The sequence below is a fragment of the Papaver somniferum genome, chromosome 6, assembly GCF_003573695.1.
Source record: "Papaver somniferum cultivar HN1 chromosome 6, ASM357369v1, whole genome shotgun sequence".
Classification (NCBI taxonomy): domain Eukaryota; kingdom Viridiplantae; phylum Streptophyta; class Magnoliopsida; order Ranunculales; family Papaveraceae; genus Papaver; species Papaver somniferum.
The window spans coordinates 29,595,579-29,610,930 of record NC_039363.1 but is presented as its reverse complement, the minus strand read 5'-3'; the positions used below and the strand labels follow the sequence as shown (position 1 = coordinate 29,610,930).

General features: G+C 35.4%; 1 long non-coding RNA gene and 1 pseudogene across 1 annotated transcript; both read left to right on the top strand.

The window, feature by feature from the left end:
* The first annotated feature begins 2,634 nt into the window (after positions 1-2,634).
* Positions 2,635-7,390, top strand: LOC113287226 (annotated as a pseudogene).
* A 2,218-nt stretch (positions 7,391-9,608) lies between these two features.
* LOC113287225 lies at positions 9,609-14,253 on the top strand. Its single transcript, XR_003329871.1, has 3 exons — positions 9,609-11,851; positions 12,045-12,079; positions 12,957-14,253. It is a non-coding gene; the product is annotated as an uncharacterized LOC113287225 (long non-coding RNA).
* Positions 14,254-15,352: the final 1,099 nt, after the last annotated feature.

The window sequence follows — 15,352 nt, the reverse complement described above, 5'->3', positions numbered from 1 at the left end:
GATACATAGATGTAGAACAGATCTTGGGCAGACATACCAAATTAATTTTCACCAGAGATTTAACATTAGATATGCCAAAATCAAAAAGAGGGAAGAATATATATATATATATATATATATAAAAGAAAAAATAGATCCAACTTAGCTGATTTGATTCCAACGATTCCAATATTAATCGTTGATGTAAATCATCCATTCCATGTAAAAAAAAGTTCACCAATTCAATCTAGCTCTGTGGTAACTTCGTGCATGATAACGTCTTTGAGGGAAAAATAGAGAGAAGACCAAAAGTATGAGAAAGGATAAGGCTAACCCCTATGGGATAGATTGAACTGTTAGATTGGCCAAAAAGTGTTGTAAATCATGAAAAAAGTATGGGAAAAAAGTTAACACTGATAGTTGATAGTTCTCTCACCTAGCATTTGCTCGCAGTCCAACTATCAGCTAGTTCAAAAGCTGAACCGTTCAGCGCTCAAAAAGTAACCAAAACGCTAAACCATTCAGCGCTATATAATTTTTTCTCATGGAGAGAGAGGAAAAAATGGAGAGAGAAGGAAAAGAAGGAGAGAGAGAAACGTGGAAAGAGAGGAAAAGAAGGAGAGAGAAATAAATTTAAATGGTGAACGCTGTTTGGTTCAGCGTTTCTCTGCTAGATTCGCCATCTCATAGGACTTAGGAGGTTGCCCATGCTGACGTGGATGGCCAATCTAGCAGCTAAATATCTAGTCCATAAGACTAAGCCTAAGAGGGATTGTATTGATAGGCAACAACCATATTACATAGCAGAGTATGCTTTACACACAACCATGGGAAAACCCTAACTACCTAGTTGGGCCGCACATCTATGGTCCATTTGCCCTACAACAATAATCAATTATTTTCTTAGCAAATACAAGTTGAGTTTTTTCTTCTTATTTTCTCTAAACTATTAAGAGAGAGGCAAAAAAAACAACACAGGACTAAAAAAAATCCTAGATCATTGTTCTTTGTTCTCCTTTTCGAGATCATCATTCTAAATAATCACTTATTTGAAAAAAGTGTTTGGCAAAACTTATTTTTAAAATGATTATACCAATTTTTTTTATCTATTTTTATGATTATTGATAAATTTTACCAAACAAGGCCATAAGTTATCTTTTAAAGATTCTTGAAGTACCATGTGAAAAATATCCTTAAAACTACTCTATCACATGGAAGCTTTTTTGATAGGTCCCATCGATAGAAACCACCCCTTCCCAAAAATAGGTTCATAGACGGTAATCTTATTAATTTTATTTACAATAATTCTTTTCAGCCCATAAAGTCAATCCCACTACCAACAGCTGAGATGGTGATGACATGGCTTGGTTTTTGTGTTTTCTTCTCTTCTTATAAACAAAAGAAAGTCGCTTTTTTTTCCTCCGATTACCGGTTGAAAAGATTTCAAATTAAAGAAATCTTCAATCCAATAAGTTGTCTGCTCCTCTCCATTTCTTTAAATTTTTCTTTAGTCAATACGTCATATCTAATATCACTTATTCTGTATTGATAAAAGAAATGTTAATGCGACAACTATGACTGTAGTCTCTCAGATGCTCGAAGCTTTGACCTAGAGGAAGTCTGCAAGATACTGCTCGAAACAATAATTGCCATTTTTGGTGATTTACAATTTAGTGAATTACAAGTCTTTCTGACACTTAATACATGGTACATTTAATAGTACATGAAGGTTCAGAAGCCATGTTTGTTTATCTCGGAGCTTTCATGGTTTTCTCAATAACTTATGTAAAAAGTCAAACTTATGTTAAAAAACGATTAAAATTTATGAACCCTAATAACTTTTTTTTTTTTTTGAGATTTGTGATTAACAAAGTTATGTATGATAATTACGTAAGGGTCGTTCTTGTTCTTCCTTAATGATTTTAAGTTCTTCTGTGGTAGGGTGTTTGTTATTCCGTCTTTCTATTTAGTGAGATAACATCAAAAACTTATGAAGACTTACGAAGACAGAAGAAAACATGGAAAAGAAAAAAGTCAAGCCACATTATTGCCACCTCAGCGGTGGGTTTGACGGTGAGATTGACTTTAGTGGGCTGAGTAGAATTTGGTGGTGACCAGTATCAAAATCAGGTCATTAATGTCATCATTAAGTGACTTTACCATTACCAGAAATAAAATTTTATCCAAAATAATTCATTTTATTTATCTGTGTAACTGAATGAGGTTGCGTGTGAACAAACAAAACTTGATTCTAATGCTCAAACAAATTCATTTTAACTAACTTGAATAAGCAGATTAAATCAAGTTCCATGGTAACCACTTAAGCTCTTTTTTTTCCATTCATGAAATTGATGTGAACATGCTCTTGTTTTTACCGCTACACGAATACCATTGGGATGTTCTTGCTTCGCATCGTTTTATTTTATTTTTTTGATTATTAAACTGGAAGGAATAGATATGATATATTTGTTTACCATGTATATACCATTGAGATGAAATTGCTTAAAAATTGAAAGTATATAAGGATGACAATTAACAATACTGTAGCATTATCCTCCTCCTTGGGTGGACCCTATTTCTCTTTGAAAATTTAAAATACAGTTACTACAAGTGTTACACCTCCTATAAACAGAATCCAAAATTTTGCTTTTCCTGAGGAATCATATTGAGAAAATGTCTAAAACCAACAACCTTTTAGTCACAAAGAGAGATAGGAGAGATATTTTCGGGATGAAAATTTTAATTTTTTCCACTGGAATATTAAATGACTTCTATAAATATAAGCAGTGAGAAGTGGTAGAGTAAAGAAGCAAACTATAGAAATCTAAAGAAGAAGAAGAGAAGAAATTCTAGGTAACAAAGCGAACCTAGAATTTCTTTTAGTTCTTTGCTTCTGTTATTGTTCTTTCAGTTTGTTTTTTTCTTTCATTGGATTATACTAATTATCGTGTTTTTGTTTAGTGATTCTGTGGAGAGTGATAAAGATCAAAGAAGAAGAAGATGGCAGGAACCAATGGTTCACAGCAGTTCATAACAAGTAATAATAATAATAATAATGGTGGTAATAGAAATTCAAGTAATGCACCATTGATTGAAGAAGATTGTAATCAAATCATTGTCCCTGAAGTGAGTATATTTGTCCATTTCCCCGATTTAAATTGCATATCATTGTTACACTAGTTTCTCGATTGATTTGTCTTTTTTTTTTCTCTATTTAATTGATTACAAAATAGAGTATTAGGCTACAATTTTCTTATTGGAATCCGTTAGTGTAGTTTTATTTTATTTTTCTGTGTGAACACTTTTGAAACTTTATAGTCTATGCTTTAGGGGTATAGGTGATTTGATTATTGGAGCAAAAGATAACAAATAAGGAATATCTTTGGGCTTTCATTTGAAATGACTTACTAGCCAAGGCTAAGCAGTGAGCAATCCAGGATTCCATTAGACTCAAGAAAAAATGGAATTTGTGAACTTGTTGTAGCATTCATCAACTCTTACCTAATGTGAGCTATTTGTTTTACTCTTCTGCAGACTACAAGCTGGAAAAATTAATTTGCTTATATGGGTCCAGGTTTCCTTGTTTCCATAGCGTATATTGATCCTGGAAATTGTAAGATCAATATATACATGTTTTGCCTGACCAAAGGTGTGAACTATTTGTTTTATGATTTCCTTATTTTCATTCCTAATTTAAATTTGTGTAAACTTGCAGTTGAAACCGATCTGCAGGCAGGGGCACAATATAAGTATGAGGTAGGTATAATAGCTTTATGTGCTGTCACTGTTCTTATTAATTTAGTTCGTAGTATTTTCAATTGTTACACACATTTATTTGTTATAATGTTGGCAGTTACTCTGGATAATTCTAGTTGCTTCTTGTGCTGCCCTTGTAATTCAATCTCTTGCAGCCAACCTAGGGGTTGTTACAGGTCTTGACTTGCTTCTATTGTGTGAATATTTAACTAGTTGATCATTTTCACTCTCTCTATGAAGAAATTTGTAGGAACCAGCTGAGTAGCTAAATATGTCCTCTTGTGTTGCAGGAAAGCATTTAGCAGAGCATTGTAGAGCTGAATACCCAAGGATTCCAAATTTCATTTTATGGATACTTGCTGAAATTTCGATAGTTGCGTGCGATATTCCTGAAGGTTATGCTTGAGCTATAATTGAGTATAATAAAAAACATTCAGTCAACACCTTAGTCTCACAAAACAATTTAAGATGGAAATCTTGTTTCATGTATTTGGTGATTTTTCTCATAATTACACAAAGAGGTAGCATGGTTAATCGAAGTTGCAAGGTATTCGTCTGTTTAGGTTATTTTTGTGCATGGGCTTCATGACTCTTCCAGGAGTATGCTTTAAGTCTCTTGGGGACCTAGTAACTCATCCAAGCCCTTTATCTAAGCATGAAACTCCATAGTGTTATATGCCTCTTTAGACCTAACTGACTTGGGCAGACTTAACATATGGTATCGTGTCAAACTGGATGGTGCTATATTTCATAAAAAAACTGACAGATTTTCTACTGTATTGCTTCTTCCTTTCAACTCATTCAGACTGCTTTTGCTAGTAATTTTAATGCCAATATTTATTTTCTTGTTTCCAGTAATTGGAACAGCCTTTGCGTTAAACATGTTATTCAGTATTCCAGTATGGTGTGGCGTTCTTCTTACAGGGCTTAGTACTTTGGTTCTCTGTTCAATATTAAATAGTCAGGAGAAATCTTCTTAAGCTGATAAAAAAAAAACTGTACAGGTGAGGAAGTTGGAGTTTTTGATTGCATTTCTGGTATTTACAATAGCTGCTTGTTTTTTCGTGGAACTTGGCTATGCTAAGCCTGATGCTTCTGAAGTCTTGAAAGGACTATTTGTTCCCACGCTAAAAGGGAATGGTGCTACTGGCCTTGCAATATCACTCCTTGGTGCCATGGTTATGCCGTAGGTTTCTCTATCTAGATCATATTCATTTCAATTTGTAAGAAAATCTTCTCATCTTCTGTGCTTCTAATGCATTTGATCAGGCATAATCTCTTCCTCCACTCAGCTTTGGTGCTTTCGAGGAAAGTGCCACGTTCTATTCAGGGCATCAAAGTATGGCATTTTTTCCTCCTCATGATGTTACATTTTTTTCCTGCAGTGGATCTGATTAGTTCATTTTGTACTTAGTTACATCAATTTTGCGTGGTAGTCACTTAATGTTAAAAACCATGGCACACAACTGATAGTATTTACAAGAACTTGATGGCTAGAATAGATGATACTATATCTGACTTTTAGCTGACTGACCCATGAAGTGACCACCCATCAAAGTTTCTGACTTTATGAACAACTTCGGATATAATTTCAGAATTGACACTGGTCATTATCTTGATTTAAAGTTCGACAGGTTAGAGACAGATGTGTTTGTTTGTTGAGTTTCAAGTTCTTCTTTACATCACACTCTCCCTGCTATCCAGGCCTGCAGTGTGTCTAATTATAGCAATTTGGTAGAAGTTGCATGATATAGTTCACACCAAGTCAGGTGGCCTATATGGTTACAACATCTTGGCAGGTGGCACCGTGCACAAGTTTCCACTAGCATATATAGATATAGGTATATAGCATCTTAGTTACGTGTAAACGTCCACACTTCATTGAGCATACAGTGTTTACCCACCTGTACCATCCATAGCTTTTAAGTGCACACTGTCTACTTTATCGTACCAGTTGCAGCATGCTGAGTGTATAACATCTACCCATGTGGCGCCATTCACAGCATCCCCTCTTTTTGTGTGAATGGCATTCTAGTTACCACTATTGTGTCTCTATACTGGTACACAGAGCCTTTACGCTTGTGGTACCATCCGATCACCTTTTAGCACCAGTTACTAAGAGATAATGCTCAGCTAGATCAATCAACTATCTGGAAGGGTCGTTTGGGAGCATTATCTTTAAGACTTCCAACTGTTACCATGTGTAAGGGAATTCTCAGCATCTTTTATGTCTACAAGAAGTACAAGAGCTGGAGGGCGGAGGGCACACTTATGATTCTCAGCCTTCCGGGGGTTGGAACTCCATCAACGGCATTAACACTATAGACTATTTTTCTTCAATTCCGTGCAAAAAGGGTCGTACAGTGGAGTTCAGATTTGAACGAAAACTGTCTGCTTGCTTATTAAAAGTGTTTTGGACTGACAACACTTTCTTCAAACTGAGAAAAGTACGTAGTTTGCAAAGATTTTGAACTTTATTTATGGGCATCTACGCTTTTACATACATCAATCTCCCAGAACAGTTCCTTCAAAACTCATAAGCGAATAAATACAATAAGCAGATGGTTCAGGATGTATATTTTCTTCTTTGAAGTTCACCGAAAATTCTCTGGTCATTTATACTTGATTTCGTGTATTAACTATTATCTCTTTATTTTATTTATTTATTTGGTTGCAGGATGCTGGAAAACTAATCATTATTGCATCCGTGAGTAACGTAACTTCATTAGCAAACTCCTATGCCACAATACAACAAGATAAACCAGAGAAATTTGACATGCTTTTAAATTATTATGCCGTAGCTACAGGAACACAAAATTCAATTACCTTTTGTCTAGTCAGACTCCGTATTATCTCCAACAAGATATATTCTCTGATACCAGGGAGCACAATAAACAAATCTTATCCATATGGTTCCGTCAGAAAGATGATCTGTCGTTGGGATTTCTGGATCTCCTCAAGCTAATTTCCATGTATTTTGTGCACAGATGATCCTATCATTTGAGCTCCCTTTTGCTCTTATCCCACTGCTCAAGTTTACCAGCTGCAAGAACAAAATGGGGTCACATGCTAATTCTGTTATTGTAAGATTACGTTTAACTTTACAAACTTTTGGTGCAGTTTCCTATTATCAAAGTTGATTGGGACATACTAAGTTTTAACGCTGCGTTCTTTCCTAAGCAGATTTCAGTAATTACCTGGATCATAGGGTCTTTGATCATGGCCATAAATGTCTACTTCATTGTAACGAGCTTCTTTGAATTCCTTTTCCACGGAAAGCTAAAAGTCGTAGCCAGGGTGTTTTTAGGAATACTAGGGATTTCGGGTATGCTAATTTATGTAGCAGGAATCCTTTACTTAGTTGTCCGGAAAAATGAGCAAAAAACAACACACCTTCTATCGTTTGAAGAACCTGAAAACGGATTGAGAGGAAGTAATCCAGATAACGTTGGACCGCTTTATAATCTCTCTCGAGAGGATATAGTGAACATGCAGTTGCCTCAAAGGGTAGTGGATAATCAAGACTGATTGATTGGCTTTAATTTAATTTGTTAGCTTGTGTAGATCAAATTTTGTAAATAGCTTCTTGAATTTTCAAATTGTTAAGAAAGCTATACTAATAATGATAATCAATCTTGGCCCTTTTGCTAATGAATCTTCATTTTGCTCGTCTTTCATGTATGAGAAGGTGTTCTAGCCAATAATCTTCTGAAAATGGCAACCAATTGCGGCTTGGTGATAGCATCTTCCACCAAAATAGTATGCACTATATCTATTAGTGGCAGTAGCTTCTTCAACTGTATGTAGATCCAAATCAAGCACTTCAATACATTCATCTTTACTGGGTATGAGGTTGAAGACCAGGTGGGCTATGAACAAGTGGAATCACGTCAGGATCTTGACCTATACGGCTATAGTTTCGAATTAATGTAGTATGAACATATAATTTATCTGCCACTGCATCGTGATCCAATAAGCGGATAAGTATATCATTATGTTGTTGTACAACATAACAACCATGTTGGGTGAATGTGGACCAGCTACCATTTCGTGCAGTAATTTACTCCAGTTTATGTTTGTATATAGTCTAATTATGTTTGCATATGGTCTAATAATTGTACCCCACGATGCAGCACCATTTGCGCAACATAAGTACATGACTCTTAATATATTTTATCTCGTCTTGGAAGTATTTTCTCCATTATTATTATTATTATTATTATTATTATTATTATTATTATCAACACAACTCTTGTCTGGTGTCCCCGGACAATTTGCGCAATGTGATATCAAAATACGTTTCAATCCTGAAAATCCAAGACTTGTATTTTCGCAAAAATGAACACAGCGTCATTACTAGTCTTCGATGATCTTAAGTTAAATGGAAGGCCGAGGAAGGCATCTCCTTAGATCTAATGAGAATAAATGTTACTCCTTATGTTTCAAAATAATAGGCTTGTTTTCATAACAGTATTTTAATAATAAAAAGGTGTTAATCATCAAATGGTTTGATGATTGGTATGCTCCTTCCCACTGCGGAGATAGATATTCGATCCTCGTATGAGAATGTAGCCCATAACTACTCTTCCAACCCATCAAAAAAGAAAGATTATAGAAAGGTATTTTATATTCTTAATTATTGATCACGTATTTCAACGAGTCTTTTGTAGTTTATAAATAGAATTGGATCTTTCCAATTGAATTATCATCACAGCAACAAAAATTCTCCACACAAAAGGTCATGCCTAGATGCCTTTTAACCAACCTTGTTCTGATTGCGTTCCCCATTCTTTCGACTACATTTTGCAAGTCAGACACATCCCCGGGTAAGTAAAAAATTCTCTTGTTTTGCGGAGATTACACATATAGTTTTCGGAGAAAATATTCTAGGTTCTCCCTATTTCCCATCCCTATTTTTCCTATTTCCAATTCACCTTAATTCCTATCCCCAATTATCCTAAGTACAGTCCATACAAAATCTCATATATCCTAAATATCATCTTTGACTTTTTATTCACACCCAATAATATATTACCCTAGAAAAAGAAGAAAAAAAACCCTAGATAACAACTCACGTCTCCGTCTCCGTCATCTCCATCTCCACCACTGGCTGACTGCTTCTCCATCTCCATAACTCATCATCACAAGTTCTTTACAAGTGAAAAATACATCACAGTGGAGATAAAATTGTTTCCTTCACGCAAACCAGTTAAGTGGATGGACCACTGGTTCTTCCTTTTGAATGCATTTTCTTGTGATTCTAAAGCTGCAAAACTATGAGCACCAAATACAGTACAGAGAGTACTTTAGTTTTAGACGACCAGAATATGCATAATAATGTGGTTGGTGTTTCATTTATAATTATAGTGGAAGGGTGTGGGATAGTTTGGAAATCGGTGATTAAAATTATGTTAATAACTAACCTTGTTCGATAATCAACAAAATTACCATAATCTTTTTAGATATTTGATTGAACCAGTGTTGAGCTGCCCTAAAATCAATAATGGAATCTTCCATGATGAATCATATAAGTAAAGTATAACAATATTTATAAATCTAACTTAGGGTTTATAACTTGATCGTGTTTGGATCTTTTTTCATGGCATAGAGAGATTAACAAAGAAGAAGATAAATTAAAGTGATAACACTCATAGTTAGAGTCAATTTGACTTTTACGGATGGTACATAGGAAAATTTAGAATTAAAAAGTTTATTGATTTTAGAAATTGTAAAGGGGATGAGAAATAGGAAAAGTGAAGGTGGGAAATAGGGAAAACCATATTCTAAAGCGCATACTAAAGCTCAAATACTAAAGCTTCTGACCCACCAAAAATATTTATATCAATAGAAAACTTGCGCTTTCTCACACCACAATCTTGCGTATCTTCGGCCCCACTTCTCTTCTATCTGTGCACACGAAATTAGGGTTTTCCCAAAATCAGTTCCGTTAAGAAAAAACAATAACAGCCTTTTCCCTTTCCGGCCTCCTTCTGTCTCCCTGTTTTGATTCTCTTCTTTTTCTTTTGCCCATCGATAATTTCTTTTTTATTCTGCCTCTATGTTCTGATTATCAACTGATTTCTTTTTGTGTTTGCACTACTATCTGCAGATCAGAATTGAAATCATGACGTCGTCGTCGGTGGAGATGCATTACAGGTAAAATCGGTTTTTCTATCATGCTTTTTTGAATTTTCTGTTTTATTTGATTCACAGAAACAAAAAGTAGGGTTTGTTCCTTTTCTCTCCTTTGTATCGATTCCTGATTCACAGAAACAGGCATGAAAGAACACGAGTTTCGTACTAATGTAATGAAACAAATCAATCAAGAGAATTGTAAAAAGTGAGATTCGTCTTCTTATCTCATGTTTTTGTTTGATGAAATTACAAGTCACTAAGTTAGTGCACAGAAGCCCTAATTTTGCAATTTTATAAATTTAGTTGGGGAGAATCCCTTCGTTGTCCAAAAACAGTCCTAATATGGATTCTCAAATACATGATAATTTGCGTAAGCTTTGGTTAACTATAACATCCATATTCTTGATGTTTTCAGAGTAAACTTATATGTGCACGAAATAGCCATGAAAATCTATCACAAAGATCTTTTTTTCTTTCTTTGGTTCGAATGTCGTAAATTGGGGTTATTGATGAATTATATTAAGTTCGATCAAAAGTTGATTAATAAGTTACCGCCAAATATAAATGTCCAAAATAGTTGTATGTACTGTGTATTAAGCAAGCTTCCAATGGGATAGAATCGAGGAAAAGTATCTCTATCAAGCATTCCGTGTTCTTTTACATTTTTTTCCTGATTTAATTTGCCTGTTTAGCATCTCATAATAATTTAAAATTGAACAATCAGAAGTGTATTAATTGGCTGGAGGATCTACTATTATGTGGAGGTTCAACTTTAATCTTTTACTTTTTGTGATGTATTTGACATGAACTTACTTACTTTGTGAAGATAATCTTCAATGAGTAACATAGATTTTGATTCTTTCCTCGCATTCGCTCTTTTGAATCTGGATTGTTGGTTTGTGTTTGGTAGCTAACGATGAGTGGCGACACTATTGTATTTATTGTTTTTGTTGTCCTCACGTACCACTTTAAAAATATGAGTCATGTTTCTCTTTTTGCGTCTGCGGCATGATAGTCCAAGTCAAGTTTCACTATTCCTGTCAAAGGCATGATAGTCCACGTGTATAACAGAGAATGATGACGGTGATGTTCATTCTACACTCAAGGGATCTGGATTCAAAGGTAAATACACAAACCCAGGCTGCACTTTACCCTTCAGGTCGTATACGATGATGGTGATGTTCATTCTACACTCAAGGGAGCTTGCTTCTAAGGTAAATACACAAACCCAGGTTGCATTTTACCCTCCAGGTGGTATACGATATAAGAATTAACTGTGGGGTATCGTTATCATACGAAAAAACAGCTTAATACATTGTAACCTTTATATCTCTGCCATGATTAATATCTCAGCATGTGTCATTTAATTGGAATATAACAGATCGATTGAACCGTAATTGTTCCCTATTTATCATTAATTAAGGTGAACTACGAATTCTTCTATTCCGAATGAATATGCTCAGCTCCATTTTAGGTTTGTAATATTTTGGCATCGTGGCAGGCATTTTCTTGAAGCAATATGAGGTACATTTAAGATTTGTGCTTTCTTATATTCTTTTTATTATAGACTTTCCAAATAAGTCAAAACACTTCCGGAATGTATTACTACTTCACATTTGATTTATAACCGTCTATAATATGAGTTATACTGTAAAACTCAATTGAAATTGTTTTTGATAGATGTTTGTTTTTGCAGACTCATGTTAACGCTTTTGCATTCATTCATAGTGAACTCTCCGTGCTACAAGGGGGAATGCTGCTCATAGTTGAACTTGGTTATCATTTTTACATCTACGACATTGAAAAACATACCGAAACATACCATAGATGTATGAATGCTAACCCAATTCAAGCTAGGAAAACTAAAAATACTCTTTTGGTTTATACCATAGGTTAGGTTGGCGATGTGGCTTTGGAGAAGAATGGAGACAAAGCAACCATATAAAAACATGATGTCATTGCCACAGCCTTGAATTAAGAGGTGAGTTAGTGTCCCGTATCAGGTTGTTTGTTGGGCATGCATACATATCATCCTCCGGAACATATGTGATTTTATTTTCCTAAAAAGATTTTAGTATTATGTATGCGACATTGTTTTCTTTACTTTACATCCATAAATAAATGATATTATAAGTACAGATGAAGTACATGTGTTATGGTATCCACTCTTGCAGTTATGCTGATCCTATTGAAAAGACTGGCATCAAAGGTAAATCCTAATTCTGTCACATGCTAAGTACAGTCTCGACCAAGGTATAGAATTTCATGAGTTGGTTGATAAAGTTTTCAATCATCCTTAAAACTCGAGTACGCGGTATATGTATGCTAAACTCGACTCACTTTTTAAATGTAGTTCAAACTGGATTTTTAACCTCCCGCCTCATCTCCCATATTTTTGTTGTTTCTTTATTTAGAGCTAGATGACTGACTAACAAAAACAAGCTGACTCCGGAAATTACGTCTTACAATCTCCAACGGTGGATGCTATAGATGCTACATGGAGGTTTTATTTAGATCCTTAGTTACGGGGTCTTATATACATGGAAAAGATAGCAATATTTTGCTCATGAACCATCTCCAATGGTGTGGGGTCTGATTTGTTGTTTGGATAAAAAATAAAATTGATTTCCGAAGGTGAAGATAAGACTTTATCTAAAAATTTTGTATTTATTTTGATACCCCTTCTATTTTAGGACCTACTATTGGAGATGAATTTAATTTAAATGAAGACCTAAAATCCTATGTGTCATAAGAAAATTAAGTTTTCACCTTCTATCAGAGATGCTCTAAGTTACTTGGAAAAAACTGTGTGCTCATCAAAAATTAGATAAATTTAACCGTTCAATATTGTCATTTTTAGTAGTTGAATATTTTCATTGCCTATTTTTCCTGTTTCATGCTTCAAATTTGAAATCTCAAAAACTTCATTAACACTAAAACTAAAACCTAATACTCTGTACAAAATATCTGGGCCCGTGCGTAAAATCTAGTCCTAATGATAACCTGTTCGGGTGTGTGTTTTCTCTCCCCTATTCTCTTGTTGTAAAGTAAAACTATTCTAATAAGAGTTTATGTTATGCATACAGAGAAAGAAAAGGAGTTACAGCTCAAGTATGGGGTTTTTTGCCCTGAGCACCTTAATTTTTAAGTGTTCCATATTGCAACAGCTTAGAATGTGATGTTGCGTGTAAAGAAGAAGAGTTCACTGAAGTGACCCATAGTCTCTGCATAGAGGAGATGTATGGTTACAATGACTTATGTGGCTGCTGCGACCCATATCCTGAATTCATCAGATACCCCAAATCTGTTGTTTCTTCTTCTACCAGCTGATTCCACTATTTTCGAAAATTGAAGTGTAGACTTTCTGGAATTAGTTTCTCTTTACTAAGAATATATGTTTCCAACTCTGGAATTGGTTTATTAATAATAACCACAAAAAACACGACCTTGTGCAATTGAGAGAGATTAGTATTCCATTTCTTTTGGTATTCCCAATGAATCCAACACAGCAATATACAAGATGATCTCGTATTGATTACATAAAATTGGTTGATTAACCCTTAAAATCTTTTTTACTATTTAATATCCAATTTGGATATCTCATCTAAGTATTATTTGGATGACCGCTGCCACGGTGAAACGGCCGATCGAAAAAATTGACGCAAAATTAAATTTTGTACTTATACAATAGTTAGTTCCGCATTAATGGCATGGAGTCGGATTTGGCATGGAGTCGGGTTTGTAAATTTTTTAGGCGAAATTGTTACACAAAGAGATGTTCAAAGTTCAAACCAAGATATCAATTTCTTTGTAAGGGGATGTAAAGCAATTTCTAAAATTGTACTATTCAATTAAAAAGTCAGGTCGAGTCAACTGATTGAATCAGTCATAACTCAGTCAGCTGCTAGTCAAAAAGGTAACGTCTGAGTTAGATGTTAACTCGGCTGAATGGTATTAGCCTAGGGCCTAGGCCATTTGCATTGGCCCAAGCTCTGTTGCGCCATCTTGGCCGTTTACAGCTTCAGTTCCCTGTTCCCGCTTCACTGCACATGCCTGCACATCCAACTCAATCCATCATATGCCTACTCCCATTGCAACTCGGCTCTTCTTCATCTAAGTTCAAGCACAACTCGGGTTATCTTCCACCACACCTATTTACTTCTATCACCAGAATCACACAAACCACTCACCACAACAGCTACAACCTTGAACACCAACCAAACTCAGCTATATCTCCTTCCTACAATTCAATTCCTAGCATACATCTAAGTTCCAAGGCCATTCAATACCAGCTGCTAACAATACCCACAGCAACAACCACAACTCCAATTCTGAACATCAACTCACAGCACCATCATCTCATTGCCGCATCAAAATCATTATAACCAATAGCAGCATCAATTCCACTGCTAAAACCAGTGCAATATCAGCATCACCATCTGCTCACCACCATTTCTCACTGCAGTTAAGTCCTAAGCAATCATCTAAAGCATACAAACTCAGCCATTACACCACTGAATTCATCTCCAACTCTCTTGCTCCTACAACGAACACAGCTGCAAATCACACACATAACAGAAACCATTCTTGAGCCATTTCTCCCTGCATCAGCACTTCCATTACATTCTCAGTATCGATAGCAACAACAATCAACTCCATTACTTGCAACCTCCACCTCCTCTATCTCAGAACTAGCATTCTCTGGATTTACTTCCATATACTACTAAACTCCTCACTTCAATCAGTTCAGAGCAATTCATGCATAACCAGGACCCTCGACTCAATACATCATCACCTGCTCTGATTTCCTTGAGTACCAGGTCTTTCACCACTGCAACAACCAACTCAACACCAACATTGTCACTTCCTAACTAGCCATTGCACAGCACCTCTGCTAAACCCATTTCCTGCATCAATTCGAGTAAAGCATCACCATCTTCATTCTTGCCAAGACAGAATCTAGCAGATCTCATCTCCATCTGTGCTTTCTCCCTTGCAACCATCTCAAGCATCACCAACAGTATCAGCTCCATAATTCCAACAGCTGCAACATGAATCTATTCCATTCAGTTTATCTCAGATTCCAAATACCCATGAAATCACGCAGTAATTCCATTCATTCTTCACTAATTTATCGTTCTCAAAACCAAATCCAGCCAAAACCCTTATGTATCTTCTCGTTATTCAACTCAACATCAAATATCAAACCCCATGAATTCTTGTCAAAAACCCCAGCTTCAATCATTCTCGATCTGAATCAGACCCATCACTCAAATCCACGAACCTGTTAATTCTTCTCAAACATCGAACCATCTTACTGCAATTTCAGAGTTGAGTTAAACCCTAGTTCCTCCATTATTCATCACCGATTCTTCCATTAGCAGTAAACAATCATCAATCACCCAACACAGAGCTTCAATTTCTTCTTTAAAATCCCTCAATTCTTCAATCTTCAGATTCCTATCGAAACCCACTCAACCTC